The 16,559-nt window shown below is 41.9% G+C and overlaps 1 protein-coding gene across 1 annotated transcript in view; it reads right to left on the bottom strand.

The window, feature by feature from the left end:
* The window catches only part of TENM4 (teneurin transmembrane protein 4), a 486,586-nt gene that overhangs the window by 282,240 nt on the left and 187,787 nt on the right, over positions 1-16,559 (bottom strand). The gene's annotated exons all lie outside the window — the stretch shown is intronic.

Raw genomic sequence — 16,559 nt, 5'->3', positions numbered from 1 at the left:
TGTTTAAAGAGCCACACACAATTCTTTACACATCCAGAAAGCATTCTGCTATGATGCAGGATACTGTGCTACCAGATATGCCTGATGGTATCTGACCATGACAGTGAATTCACAGCAATTGCAACCAATAACAGGGATCAATAAGATTGCTGCTAAAGAAGTCTTAAAATGTACCTTTTTGTGCACCATGCAGAGCACCATAATCACAGCATTTCCCTTGCACGGATGCATGCCAGCTCCTGAGTGTATTCCTGGAATGTGGCACATTCTTTTAGGCATTTCAGCTCTTTTCCAGGCTGAATGAATTGGCCAACGACCTTAACACTATTAATTAGAGCCCCAGTACATAACTGATTTCAGGTGGCTGTACACAGCAGGCAATATCAGGATTTTGTTTTAATATTAAGGTTTATTCAGAGGATAAATGAGGAATAAGTTCAAAGCACTGAAAGTGATTTTTCAAGCACAACTGTTCAGCTTCCCAACAGCAGCAGGACTCACTGTCCACTGTTTTCAGCTGCAGAGCAGATTTACTGCTCTTGAATAGTTTGGAGAGAAGTCAATGAATGAAGGAGTTACAAAATAAATGTATCTCATCAATTCTCCCTTCAGAAAAGCTGCCAGGCCAAGGCATGGTGGGCCCCTGGGTCTTTTCCCGGTTATCTGACACCTAAGCATGTGGACTGCTGCAGCAAATCTGTAGGTCAACAAAAGGTCCCCTGGGACAAGGTGCAGTTTGAAATTACAGCATGATGTTTGCTTGGACTTATGAGGAGCACAGGACTTATGAGGAGAGGCTGAGGGAACTGGGCTTGTTTAGTCTGCAAAAGAGAAGAGTGAGGGGGGATTTGATAGCGGCCTTTAACTACCTGAAAGGGGGTTCCAGGGAGGATGGGGCTAGGCTGTTCTCGGTGGTGGCAGATGACCGAACAAGGAGCAACGGTCTCAAGTTGCAGGGCGGGAGGTCTAAGTTGGACATTAGGAAAAAGTTTTTTACTAGGAGGGTGGTGAAGCATTGGAATGGGTTACCTAGGGAGGTGGTGGAATCTCCATCCTTAGAGGTTTTTAAGGTGAGGCTTGACAAAGCCCTGGTTGGGATGATATAGCTGAGGTTAGTCCTGCTTTGAGCAGGGGGTTGGACTAGATGACCTCCTGAGGTCCCTTCCAACTCTAATATTCTATGATTCTATGATTCTATGATTGAAACTGACAAGTGAAGCCCCAACCTTCTCTAGGATTCCCTGGGACTCATTAAACAAGCACATAACAAAGGAGAGTATAAGAGATAAAGCAAGCTTTGGCTGTGCACTGGCAGCTCCCGCTCTCATACCCAGCCATAAAACTTTGTTAGCTCCATTTTGCTATAAAAGGTTCCAGGTGACTTCGAGAGAGACAGAAAGGAGGGTGGGGGAGAGCGTGAAAGAGATGGAGGAATGATTGCTGAAAATTGTTCATGCTTTATGTGGAATAGCTCAGGCTGACTCCTCTTGAGCAGGGTCACTAAATGAAATCCAGGAGAGCTGCGCTGTTTGCACATGTAGTTATGCAAGCTGCCCAGAGGCAGAAGCAGAGCATTTCATAATTAAAAAAGAAAGAATGTCATCTCAATGCAAGTAAGAGATTGCTGATATTGATTAGATGCTTTAATATATATATAGGTATATATATATATATATATATATATATACACACACATACACATACACATATAGTTTGAATATTTTGGGAAGGTAGAACTTTAACTGAAGGCAGAATGTCAAGAGAAGCTTCCTAATAATGCACTCTACTAGACTGTTAAAGTCTTCTTAATGAAGTAATGGAATCTCTCTTTCAAGTCCTATAAAATGGGACTGGACAAACAATTTGAGAATATACTGTTCCCTGCACAAGTACTAGGGGACAGGCCATATGAACAGGGCCCCCACATGGGGGGGAGGGGGAGGAAGGGTACACTTTACAGGGGTCCGGAGGCCCTGGCCCAGACTGCAGCCCCCATGGGTATGTGTGTGGGAGGGGGCCCATGTTACAAGTTTGTACTGGGCCTGAAAAAATTATGCTTGGGCCCTGCCTATGGCCTACTGGAGGAGGTCTGGTATGCTGTGACCACAGCCTATCACCAGTAATGTCTGTTTCCTTGTTTTCCCCATCAGTCTGTCTGTGTCCATCTGGTGTCTCTTGTGTTACATTTAATTTCTAAGCTCTTCGGGGGCATGGGCTATCTTTTTGCTCTATGTATGTACAGCACCTAGCACAATGGGCTCGTGGTCCATGACTGGGGTTCTTGGTTAAAGACAATGTGAGTTTTACCTTTGATGGAAAGCAGGCTCAAACCCTGTCTGATTAAAAGCTTGATAACTAAATCCTGCCCTTGGATGTAGTCATGTGTCCTACTGACTGCAAAGAGAGTTGTGCTACCTTGACCTTTCCAATTCCCTACAATAAATTCTTAAAAGCTCCTCTTTCATACAAACTAAGAGTTGCGTGGCTAAAAAATGAAACAAACATTTTCCCATCATATGATTTAAATCTAAATCTCAATGCTGTTTTCCACACAACACTGGTCTGTTTATAGTTCTCTCTTTAGCTGTAAGAGGAAATATTTGGGGGGGTTGCACATATAAGCACAAATACTTCCTACATAGTCATCACAAACAGAAGTGGTTGCCTACTATGGGGAATATGAGATTCACTAGCTGATGCTCCATATGACACACTGCACGCTGAATTACTGATCTGGTCTCAGTTTTTGTCACTTGTCAAAAAATTGAGAACAAAGGGCCAACTACATAGGGTTTGTTTTATTTTATTTTATTTTATTTCACTTTACTGGAAGTAAAAGCTCAGGTGCATGATATGAAAAGAATACCCAGTGTGTCTGAATGGGGAAAAAAAAATACAACAAATAAACATTTTTTTAAAATCAGATCAATGATCTTGCAAAACAGAGACAGCTGGGATGCATAAAATCATGAGCATGAAAAAGATTTTTCTTTGTATGACTGAAACTTTTGTAGCATGGGATTTGCTCTCTCATCAAACAGCACAGCACTAACTTCCACTGGAAATTTGCAAAGAGTTAAAAGCAGCCCAGTTGGATAAGTGAGTAGGCTCATTGAGGCTGTCTAGAAAGGAATAAGTAGGCCAGCAGTCCCATGCAAATACTTTGCATTTCAGTGCAATTGAGGATCTCAAATTGCTTTATTACATTAACTAACCATACCTCACAATACCACTGTGAAGTAAGAGATACCCAGAGATCACTTCACCCACCACTGACATGCAATCACCTCTGCAGTGAAAAACAGCAGCTGTTTAAGACTGCACAGAACTACTGAAAACATTTTAGGGCAGAAATTGAGAAATAATGACACAACCAGCTCCGGGGACAATTTAGGTAGGCAGGCTGGAATTACTCAAATTAGAATGTAACAAGGACACACAGCCAATACCTCAGCTATTACAAAGAGTGATATAAGATCTTTAAGGGTATATCTACCCTAAGGCTGGCCCAGATCAGCTGACACAGGCTGGTGGAGCTTGGGGTGCAGGGCTATAAAACTGTGGTATGGACATTCGGGCTCTGGCACCTTCCCACAGCAGGCACGAGAGAAAGCTAAACACCTTCCACCCCTGTAGTCTTCACCATATTCTAAATATCGAGTGGGAAACCAAAGTTCCTGATACCGAAGTACTTGAGGGAGCAAAATTGTCAAGTCTAATCACTAGTCTCAAACACAGATGTCTTTGTTGGCTTGGTCATCTGCACCAGATGGATGATGGGACACATTCCAAAAACATCTCCCATATGAAGAACTTGCAGATGCTCCAAGGCCACTGGGCTGACCTAGGCTCAGGTTCAAGGATGTTTACAAGAGGGACTTGAAAACTTTCAACATTGACATCACAGGCTGGGAAGATGCAGCTAACAACAGGCCATCACCCTGGAGGGCTGTGCTGCACCAGGGAGTCAAAGACACTGAAGAGAGGTGGTTGAGAAACAGGAAAGTGAAGAGAAGGAAGAGAAAAGCACAGCAGGCTACAAGCACTAGTGATGTGCCAGCTTCATCCTCTGGCCCTCCACCTTGTGTCAAGGACTGTCACTCGAGAATTGGACTGTTTCGCCATTCGCGATGCTGCAGCATGACGCACGGTAGCTGAACTGCTTTGGTGCTACTTACACCATCATATTTTGAGATGGACAATTGCCACCAAAATTCCTTTTTTAATTCATTCTCTTAATGATGGGTCTATTTTATGGCTGGTAACTCTGTCGTGTCTTTTGATTATTTTTATGCTGGGGAAACAGGTGGCTCTTCTGCTGCCATTACTGTGTGTCTCTCTGTGTGCTTGCCACTGAGTGAACCTCTGAAGTTGGCCACATTTAAATAATAAAATAATGGAAATCGAGAGGTTGGCACTGTATACAAACATAGGTGTTCTTCCCTGGACACTAACATGCCTATGGTCACAAAGACAGATGCAATATGTGTGCACAGGGGGCAATAGACTCCATGGTTAACAACTACTCCTTCTTCATGCTGCTGATTTTTAAGCAGCAATGGGAATTAGGCAAGGCTGATTTCTAAGAAAAAAACAAATCTGCATTAGAGCACAAACAGAGATAATTAAGGGACTTGCTGGAACGGGAAGCTGCATTAGAAAACAACTTTGCACTTTTAAGAACGCACACTGTGTTTCTTGTTATGCCAATTCATTTTAATTAATCAGAAAAAAACATTTGTTCAAGATATTAGTAATGCTAATGCTAGCCTGTCATTCCATTTCCCCTCTAAATGCCCAACACGGCAATTCCAAAGCAGCACACATCTGGCTTGAGGTGAGATCTCTTTCTCTGACAGGTGGCTATGATCAAGCTGTACTTTTTGCAAATACAGCAGGTCAAATCCTGACCCTACAATTTATGTGGAATGGAATCCTGCTACACTCCATAACTGCAGGGCTCTCCCCATACTGGATGGAGTCCATTACAGTGCAGAGAGACTATACACTATTTAATCCTTAAGGGGCATTACATGGCACCAAGGGACTTGTGTGGAGTGAATTCACCTCTCCCGGGAGGAAGGGGAGGTAACTGTGTGACCATTAAACCACTCCACCTCTAAACCACTAGCTGGCTCACAGAGGTGTAGAGAACAAATGGGCCAAGCAGATCCAAGACTGCATCTGGATGACAGCTCTGAAATGGAGCAGGTAAGATTAAGAAGATCCTCCTGGACAATAAAGGGTGGCAAGTGGTCATGGGACAGCCTCCTCCTTGCCTCCAACTCTTCTGCCCTCAATGTTATTATTAGATTGTATAGCCTTTGGGGGCAAATGCACTATCTGGAACGGCAACACTCTCCATGGTCTCGTGAGAATAAAGGGAAAATAAACAATATTTGCCATGCCCAGAGAGCTGCATAAATGCTAACAATAATTAAGAGGCCCCCTACCTGCAAATAATTCAGTGTTGCCCACCCCAAGTGTTCAGAAACAGGACGCACCCCCAAAATCATGAGATTGACTTAAAAAACATGAGTTTTTTAAAAAAATAATATATTTGGGGTTCCTTTGATATACCTTCTGGGTTTTGAGTCTTTAGGGAACAGCAGGGCCCTGTTTTTAAGCTTTTCTCCACAATCATGAGGACTAAAAGTTTACTTTCTTCTCTAAATGAAAGTCAAAATTCTCATATAACCACAAGACTCCAGGAGCTGGGACTTTAAGAAAAATGTCAAATATCACGAGCTAGGATTTGGCTGGATGTATAGAGAAGACATTGCTATTAATAAGTATCACTGATAGTATCTTTCATCAGGGTTATTCAGTTTAAAACAAATAACATGCTGAAAAAACCACTTAGTCAGCTACACAGGCACAGCAAGCAATAAGAAGGCAAATATAACATGCCACGGGGATGAATGCAGGATAAATGCATAGACAAACAGGAACTCGGGGCCAGATCTTTGGTCCAACTAAGGTCCTTCTGTGCTATCAGCGTAACTCAAAAGGACTTAAACCTTTCATATATGGGCAGTCAGCAATTCCTCTGACACGGCACAACTAGCGCTATGATAGCCCCTCCTGTCTGCAACCAGGGCACCTATCAGAATTCAAATGGTATTTAAAGCTTTCAGAATAAATAATAAAACAGCAAATCAAACAATACGTGTGAAAAGGTGAATTTACACCACAGCCCAGTCTAGACATAGTGCCACAATGGACACATGCTATAACATATTAGGAGTTCGCGTGGATGTTACACACTACAGAACAAGAAAAAGAGAAAGAAAAGGTTAAGAGAAATCATTCTTCCCAAACTCACAATCTGACAGTCCACAAAAACATCAGAAGGAAAGCCAGCCTAGCTAGACCAACGGTTCTCAAATGTGGCCACCATGGCCGCATGTGGCCACCAGGGGCTCACCAGGGGGTTTCTGTGCGGCCACAAGCGGCTGGGGAGGGAGGGGAAAGGATCCACCGGGCCCAGCCAGGTTTCACCTGACCACAAGCCGGGACTTGTTGAGAGCAGCCCCCGCAGGGTGAATAACCCTTGGCTCCCAGAAACACCTTCCACTGCCGGACTGCAGTGCCAAGGTAAGTGCCCCCTCCCCTCCGGCGTATCTGCCTCGGGGTCTGCACCCCTCCCTGCCAGCGCCTGGGGTCCAAACTCTCACTCCCTTCCCTCCCTGCCTTTCCAGAATCCACCCCCCTTTCCTCCCTCCCTCCCTCCCTGCCAGCCACTCAATTGCCTTCAGGGTCCTTGTATTCACCCACTCATCCCCCCACTGCCTGTAACCGTGCAAGTGACCCCCAGCAGCCCCCTCCCTAAGCCGCAGTTCTTCCCTCCTCCCCCAAAGCAGCCCGTCCCTGCCTCCTGCCAGGTGGCTCAGGGCAGTTGCTGCCTATGTAGCCAGATTGGCTGCTCTGCAGGGAAGAACAAGTAACTCCCTCCAGCCTGCTGGCAGGGGCTGCATCTTCCTGCACCCCACTCACCTGAAAGATGAGTGAGGCAAGTGAGGCAGCCTTTCCAGTGAAAGAGCTCCTGAACTTTTGCTAATATTCTGATCCACACAATTGATGCATCAAAACCCAGAACTTATTATTTGGACATGTCTCTGTGCATATTTATTTGATTTTTCTAACGTTAACTGAGTATATTAGGAAAAATAGTCAGTGCAGCCACCAGCAAGAGTTGGTGGCTGCACTCTGAGGCCACCAAAAAAACTGTTGTGAGAACCACTGGCCTAGACATCAAACAATCCAGAAACAGTTTTCAAATTGCCTGATCCTGCATTCCTTGTGCACCCAGAATTCCCAGGGAATTCAATGGGATCAGGCCCTAAATCATAGTTATCAAATTGCTGTTGTACTCAAGAAAGGATTCCCTTATTATTTTTTTTTCCATGAGACAGTTAGTAGCTCTGCACAAAAAGAATAACGGTCCGTTGAATGCCATTGCCATGGTGACATCCTAACATCCCCATCGAGTTTGGTCCTTTGCAAAATTCATGATAATGGTAATTACTCCTTTTTTAACCTGCTCAGGAAAGAAAAAGGAAAATGCCATATTTTTGCAAGAAAGAAAAGCATACATTAACCTATTAAGGACCAGGTTTCCTCTTCCTTACAATCCCATGGAAGACAAAGGAAATTGGAGAAGTGTAACGAAGGGGAAAAAATTTGCCTCTAACCTTTACTCTCCTTCCTCAACAATTTTATTTTCTTTCCTTCAATTCTTAACCCCTTCCATCATCACCAGTATTAACAGCCATCTTATTTTCCCCTCTGGCGGGAAGAATAAACAAACAGTTGCCTTCTCAGTCAAAGCAATGTTATTCTTTGCCTGGCTGGCATGGATGGGTTCCAGCATACAGGGCGGTCAACTCCTTTGGCTTCTATTCAGAAAGATGAATAAACCACTTTGGCAGTAACTGCAGCTTCGTCCAGGCTGTTTCCAACTTGCTTTTTCAATTTACGACACTTCAGTGCCACAGGAAGTGCAGCAGGTCAATTTGAAACTCAAATATATTTGAAACAAAACATGTTTCTATGTTCTTAGATCCCTCCTACTATTATAACCCATCTTCCCTCCTTTTTTATTTTTTGTAGAAAGAGGTTTATTGGATAGAAGTTTGGCTTCTACAATGAACTGCATTCCACACTTGTGGGCTATTTTCTGCAAATGGACAGCGGTAGCAAAAATCACAGATTCTCATCTTCTTTTTCTTTTCTCTTATTTCCTACCTTTTACTGGGAACATTGTCAATGGAGAGGCATTTTCCTGAAATTAAAAAACTCATACCTTTGTAGATGTGCAGTTAGCCAACATAAGGATTTAGATTTGCACGAGGTTTAGGGTGCAAAGCATAGGAAATCTTACAACACAAGACAAACTGTGGTTCAATAAGTGTGGCTGCTAGCTGGATAGATTAAAACCCCAGGAATGAATGGTAAGACGCCCTCTAGGCTCTGCTCTCTGGCAGAATAATACCAGAGGAAGAATTCCACTTTATAAGAGTGAGGGGTTGAGTTTCTTCTGAAAAGAGTAGCAGATGTGAATGCAAAGCTTGGGAAATTGTATTAAGCGTTGAGTATCAGTGTTCGGGTTTTTATTTTCTCTTTCCTTTCCTCCCCTCATTTTTCGCTCCATTAAAATTCCACCTTAGACATCATAGTCAAAATGAATGAACAAACATGTATTGTTCGGTATCAAAATCCATTGCAACTCATGTGAACACTGATAATGTGGAAGTGGAACTTGAGCTGGGGTAGCAGAAACCACTTGGGCAGTTCAGTGAGGGAATGCCATAATGACAGATTAAGTACATCACTAATCCATGTGTTGTGTTTCTGCTGCACAGGTGCGTTAAGGGATTATCTTTCTGACATGCAAATCACTTACGCCAATCTTTTTCTTTTGGTTCCCCAATCTATCAGAAACAAACTCCCTACAGCTATTGTGCTGAAAATCTTCTGAGTAAATTCTTACCATAATGCTCAGTACAATACAATTGCCTATGAAAGATAATAATTTACCAGTCACACTAGCATACAAACATTCCTGAGCCTTAGGACCATCTATAGCCTAGCTACCAATATTAAAACAAAGTAAAAAGAAATTTTTCACATGCTTGAAAAAGACTTCCAGAGTTATCTACCTTCCAATAGCCTAAAGAGAATAATTTAGAAGCATTTTAATGAGAGTCTTAAGGCCACCTCTGAAACCTGTAAATCAGGGATTGGCAATAATTTTCACAGAGGGATCACTCCATGAATTTTGGTAAGTCGTCATGGGCCTGGGCCATTCTGACTTCCGGTCAAATGACTGGAAGCAGGAAGTTTGGGAAGCGACCAGCCAAGATACTAAGCTGCCCTACGCTCCAGTTACCTTGGCAACTGGAGTGTCGGGAAGTTTAGTGATTCTGGACTGGTCGCTTCCCGAACTTTCTACTTCCAGCCACATGACCGGAAGCTGGAAGTTTGGGTAGCGACCGGCTTAAAGCTGCCTGACGCTCCAGGGTAGCTTAAGCAGAGCATCAGCAGCAGAAGAAACAGATTGGGTGGGCCTGCTTTTGCCCTGCATGGCGGGCCAGACAGAAATGTTAGACAGGCCAGATCTGACCTGCAAGCCGTATTTTGCCCATCGCTGCTGTAAATCAACACTATGCTAAACAAACATGGAGACAGAAAGTAAAATAGCTAGAGAAGAGAACTATGATCTATTTGAGGTTATTGGATACATATGTGTTTCGGGATATAGGCTTAAGTTAAGAAGTAAGAAAAATTTGAAGAGTTTCTATTGTATGTATAGAGTAGTGAATATAGGAATTGACTTCCAACAGAGGAGGCGAAGTTAAAATATATTGTATTTAGGCAACAGATAGAGGACTGTGTAGCATTTAATAATTTAAAGGGCTCTGAGGCAGTTTTCTGTGTGACAGTAACCACTCCCCAGTTCAGAGTGCTGGGGAGAATTCTTTGTATTTTACCCCAGAATGGACTGGAAGTAGTTTTGGCATGGACTCACACTGGCATAAACCTTAAAAGTGTATAGGGCAGAAATGGAAAATGTATCAAACTGTTCCACATATAGCTTAAAGCCTTTGGCACAATCCTAAATTCTTACCCAGTTCTTACTGCAGTAAAAATCCCATTGAAGTCAGTGGTGTTATGGATGGTCCTGAGAAACTCTGAAGTCAATTGTAATTTTGTCTTGAGAAAGAACTGCAGGATTTGGGCCTATAGGTAGGTACTGGCCAATATAATTTACTTCATGCAGTTCTGCAATTCTAAAGACAGAAAGGATAAAGTTTTCCAGATGTCAAATGTTACAATTCATACAACCAGGAAAACAGGACCAAATTTTCAAAGGAAAACCCTTAAACTGCCATTCCAAAACCTGCATGTATGCCTGCAAATCCTATATTTGCATTCATGGATGGGCATTAGATTATACACATCTGGAAAGTGGGCACCTAACTGCCTATTTGGTTACATTAATGTGAGATTTGTAGGCATAATAGGTGTGAAGGCAAACATTATAGAGACAATTCACACACCTGAATTTAAGCCCTGGAAGAAACCCCTGCTCTCATTGAGCCATCTTCAACTCATGGAATCAGGTTGGGGAAATGGCCAGTTAAAAACATTATTTGGACTCATTCTGTCAAATGTAGTGTGACCCTTCTTTGTTTATACTTAAATCAGTTTTATTGAAGCAATCTCTATGTGTGTCTGACTGTTCTGGGAGAGGGAATGGTCTAGTGGCTGGAACAGGGGACTGGAATTACAGACAGATGATTTTTATTCTTGATTCTGTCACACAATATCTGTGTGACCTAAGGCCTAGTCACTTAGGCTACAGCTACACTGATGACGGCAAAGTCACTGCCGTCAGATCAACTTCTCCGGATTGACTGAGCGGTCAGCGAAGACCCGCTCAGTCGATCCAGAAATCGACATATTAAGACCACCTTCTCAAGTGGCTTAGCGCTGCATCGATGGGAACGCGGTTCCCGTCGGCGCAGTGCAGTGAAGACGGCGCGCAGAGCAGAAGCAGAGAAGTCGACGGGAGTTAAGCAAGTTTTTTGTGTAGCTTGCGTAACTCCAGCCGACTGCCACCGAATCTCAGAGGTAAGTGTAGACAAACCCTTAGCTGCTCTGTGCCTCAGTTTCCTCCTTTGTAAAACGGGGATAATAATACTTATCTGATTCACAGGGGTGTCATTAGGTTTAATCAGTGTTTGCTAATTACTTTGAGACCCTAGAAGGAAAGGAACAATAGAAATACTACTATTATTAAAAAACAGCTACATGGAACAGGTTTCTGAAGAGATCTGTTGGTGACATAACAAATCTTAACCACTTTTGTAAAGAACTACATAAGCACAAAGAACTGCTGTTATTTTGACCTCAATGTTGTGACAGAGGGATGGGTGGTCTCATAGCCTGGAACAAAATTTGGCTGGAAGTGATTACCCTTTGAGCCCACCGCTTGTTTCAAGTTTCATTTGTGTATTGGAAGCGTGACAAGGCAATAGTGCAAGGATGCCTTTAATTTCGTACACAGTATGCTGACCCCTAATATCTGCTATGAGTTCTCTTACTTGCCATCTCTTTGTATCGATCCTAATCATTTTTTTCTTAATAAAAAATAGTATAAAATGAACAAAACAATGGAATTCCGTGTGGAGCCTGACCCTCCATCCCTTCTTGATCCTTCTTTTTCTAAGTATTAACAAAAATTATGGAACAGTATCATCCTGCATTGATCTACAACAGTAGAAATGTGTAGAAAAACTTATGTAATTCAGAGAAGGGCAATACAAATGATCAAGTAGTACTTTATGAGGAAAGAGCAAAAGAAGCAGATATGTAAAATTTTTATAAGGAACTAAGTGGAGTGGGGGCTTGATAATTTCATACAAGAATTTTCATCCTTCAAACTGCAGGGTGAGAAATAGCTCAGGGTGGTACAAGTAAGAGCGAAGAGATGAGTCCTAAAAAATTCAGATCAACTATCACAGAAACATCTGAGCAGTATTAGACTGTGGTACAAGCCACTAAGGAAACTGATAGAAGTCCTATTGTTTAAAACTAGACTTCACAAAACTCTTGCAAAATCTACTGTGTGAGAAGCAATCTTGTCAATCAATTGGCAGGGTGATGAGAGACTTCCTGGTAAGGCTTGGATGCTAAGAAAGGAGTTAAGGTCTAAGAGTCAGCCTTAATGTTTAACTTGAAACTTAGGTGATCTATATTTGCCAAGATAAGTGACCCCATAGCCCACATCAATGTCACAACCCTCACACCGGCATGAATCACCGCCAGGCTTGATTAATGCAAGAGTCTTAATGCTAAATTTCTTATAAAATGCTCCGTGTTCCCTCAAGTTGCCTCAACCAGATTTGCAGCTATAACTAAATCATCTGATCATATAACTTCTGTGCTGTGCTTTTTCATTACCACCTAATGTATCAAAAGCGCACTGACTTTGTAGTTGTGATTACCTATGAAGCACTCCAAGGTCTTGCAGTATTTTATTTATTAGATTTCCTATCCACCATCATAGCTCTCATGCTAATGAAGCATGTGTTGCCATCTTATCTTTTTAGACCCGTGTCACAATGCTCCATTCTCCACTTGTGTGGGAGGATCTGAAGTCCAATTCCTGGGCTGCCATGACTGAATGATTAGTAAGAATACATAGAATGATACAGAACCTAATTCTACAGCAAAACACCCACTGACCGTAACAAGTAACATGCATATAAGTGGTACAGGATCTTTGTACCTGTGCACAGAGCTTTGTGCACATATAGCACTTATCATCTGATAATTCCAAGGTGATTTACAACACTAATTTAATAAATCTCCTATTTCCTGTGAAGTTGTTGTCATTACAATACGTCCATTTTAAAGATGAGGAAACTGAAGCAATGAGAAGTTAAGTGATTTGCTCAAGGCTAAATGAGGAATCAGTGGCTGAGCCAGGAATAGTGGTCTGCAGAACCCTGGAATGACAAAACAAAACTCAGCGCAAGCCCAGAAAGAACAGGATATTCTGAATAAATAGGTGCTAGCTGTCTGCAGCCAGCAATCCAGCTAGATTACATTGCATAAGGGTGGATAAATGAACAGGGAGATAAATACCACAATGTTTGGTCTCCTTAATGGGCCTATCCCCAATACCCTTGCCACATCTCATAGGCCTCCAGTTCAATTTCCAGGTACTGCCACTCTCCTGGGTAGCTACAGACTAGGAACTACATGAAGTAGTCACCAAGTGCCCATTCCACTTTCTTACACTGAGTAGTACTTTATCAGTGTAAATACTATTGACTGAGAGACACTCAACGTGAGGAAAGGCAGCAGAATCAGGCTTAAATGCTTAAAGTAAAATGGAGTCTCTTGGTTTCAATGTTACTTATACTTTACTTGCTGTATAACCCCATCAGAGCTTACAGTACCTTGGGATATTTTGTAAACAAGAATGCAATGTATTAAATTCCTGGCTTTCATCAGGTTCTGTCACACAGCCTTATGTTTTAAATTGGTGCTTTTGTGTTACATTTCTCTGCTTTTTAGTAAGTTTGATTATAAAAGAGGAAGAAGAGAAAAAATCCCCCACGAATTCCCAAAAAGGACCTAATGGTGCCATTACAGCAGGGATGCCCAAGCTTTATGACGCTGAGGGCTACTACATTAACAATGTCAGGAACGGAGGGCCAGCCCTAATTTAAACAGAAATGAATGCATTTTTAAAATCAGCAATAAGGTTCCATGAGCTGCACTTTGGACACGTCTCCATCAGACTACAGTGCATGCATAATAACAATGTATTTTCATCCAAAGATTGCAAATGCAAAGCAAAAATGGCTAACTTTGCAAAGATGGTTAACGGTTATTATCTTCTTTTTACAGATGGGCAACTCCATCATGGAGCAGGTAGGTGATTTGTCCCAGGGCACAAAGCAAATTGGGAATAGCACCTAAATCGCCTGATTTCCATTCCCATGCTTTAACCATTACAAGAGTTTGTGGATTTTAAGTCAATGCCGATCATTGACTTAAGAGACAATACCAACTGATTCAGATGCATTTAGGGTCTTCGGTAGAATTATAGATGATGGGAGTTAAAAACAAACAAACGAAACCCCTGCTAACCCTTCAAACCCTGACATTTTACAAACTGCCAGACAAATGGATGCTTACATGAGGCATATATACTTATGTTTGCAATCCCCAAAGGTTTAACCCAATTGACTCTTAAGGAACTGTGACAATCTATCGTATAACTCCTTCCTAGATGAAAGGCTCTTTCTGTGCCATGCATGGGCCCTATTAACTTGGTCCTTCTATTATATACAGTGACTATTGCACTCTCTCTTGACAAAACCTAGCACAGTGCTTGCAGCCAGGTATGCATAGTCAATAACTTTAAATGATACAGTGTGGTTCTCATGGGCGTAACCAAGAGTATCACTGTGTTCACATTAGTGTTCTGAAAATGATCCTCCAAACATTTTGCAGCTGTAAAAGCCATTTTTCCAATGAATGATTTCAAAGTGGTTAACTTCCCCCCTTCCCCTCCCCAACACCACTGTGAAGTTTCATCCTCGATATGTAAAGATATCAACTGGTTTATTTGGGGATTTCTAACTGGAGAGAGCCACACGAAGGTCTTCAAGCTGCAGGCTGAGATTAATAGTGTGTCATAATACATATGGCAAATGATCAGGCAAACCACAGAAAATAATAGAAAGAAAGGAAACATCCCCTGAGGCTGGGAAGTTATTGGATGTTTAGTTCTAAGGAACAGACAGTTTGCAGGGAAAGCTGGCTTCCGCCCTCTTACAAATCAGTCAGTGGCCTACAATAGCTAGTAAATTTCAGTTTATAAATTAAGTTCAATGGCCTCAAAGTCATTATTTTAAAATGAAGGCACATGACATGAAAACAACGAATGGAGGAAGATATCAAAATCATTGAATTCCTTCCCAAGTGGAGATCCATTTCACAATAAAAACATGGTGCACCTGTGAGTGTACAGTCACCAAAGTCCTCACAGTATTTTCTAATATTTTGCTTCTCTATAGTGGCTTTTATCTGAAGATCTCAAAGAGCTTTATGATAATTCTGCATGGTGCAGAGAACACACAACCCAATGGGAGTTGAGAGGACACAGCACCTCCCAGGAGGCCCTTAACCCACTCAGGTTTAGGGTCAAACGTTAAATAACACAGTAATATTTAGTGCTAGTGTAGTACCTTCCACTCAAGAATCTCAAAACATTTACAAAAACAATAATGTAGACTCTCAAGAGCCGTGTGATTGGGAGTAAAGAGACATGGGGGGTCTGATTCTCCTCTCATTCACCCTGATGTAAATCAGAGGGTGTTTCAGTTATGTTAACCAAGTAACAATGCTGTAAAAGGGGTGTGAGAAGAGAATCAAGCCTGTGGAGTTTGTTCCCAGTCCTGCAACTGGCTTGCCATGTCCTCATTGTACAGATGAGGACACTGAGTTACAGATTGGTTAACTGACTTGCCCAAGGTCACACAGAAAGTCTTGTGGCAGAGCCAGGGATAGCTCTCAGATGACTCATGACTCCCAGGACTTTGCTCCAACCACTAGAAACACTGCCATCTCTTTATTGACCTTCTGCAGCTGTTCAGAGAAGGATCTTACAATGAGATCCAATTTACTTTGAACCCTTTTTCATGTTAGTCATGAGTCTCCCAGCAATCTCCTTCTATGAGCATGAACTGATGTAGGTCAAAACACTGGTGATCCTGTGGTGAATAAGTATCAAATGGGCAACAAATTAATATTTCATTTTCTTTAATATTGTAGTGATTCATTCTGTCTTTGGAGTGAGATTTTATTGCATATTTGATTGTTACACATTCAAAGGAATGAAGCACTTTTTGAACACAGACAAACATCAAAGCAAAAACACTACTATATTTGTTTGTGCCATCAAACAGTTTGTTTGTTTGTTTTTTAGTTTTGTAAAAATATTTTTTTCTCCTGAGATGAGACCCTGCACAGCTTGTCAAGTTTCAGCCCACAATGATTTTTTACTGCAGATATAAACCCATGAAAGCAGGGGTTTTTAATGAAAATGCTGACATACCAGTGCTGCTGTAATGCTCAGATTACTAGGAATATTTCTGCTGCCAATTCAGTTTAACTAGTCTGAATGCATATAATTTGTTCCAGTTGTCTTTCCTCTGAGTGGGACTCCGTTGTATACACATTTCAATGTGGCTTGTGTTTAAAAAAAAAAAAAAAACCACCCCTCTGTAAATGTAGGTACACAGAGATATGGTTTTATCACAGCTACAATGCTATAAATCTGCTGTAACCGTTTCAGTGTGTTTCTTTCCTAGTTTGCACAGGTCTCATTTTGCCACTCCCCTACAACGAATGTGACAATCATAACTTTGTTCCTATTCTATTAGTGATGTTCACTATCAGCAGGAAAACAACCTTCTGTGCATTCAAGTTATTCACTCTGGACCAAACCCTCCTCTTGCTGGAAACAGACCAAC

Source organism: Emydura macquarii, unplaced genomic scaffold, assembly GCF_026122565.2.
Source record: "Emydura macquarii macquarii isolate MOO-44397 ecotype Brisbane River unplaced genomic scaffold, CSIRO-AGI_Emac_v2 contig_3328, whole genome shotgun sequence".
In the NCBI taxonomy this organism is placed as follows: Eukaryota; Metazoa; Chordata; order Testudines; family Chelidae; genus Emydura; species Emydura macquarii.
Note: the sequence above shows the minus strand (reverse complement) of the source record. Positions and strands in the feature narration are given on the sequence as shown.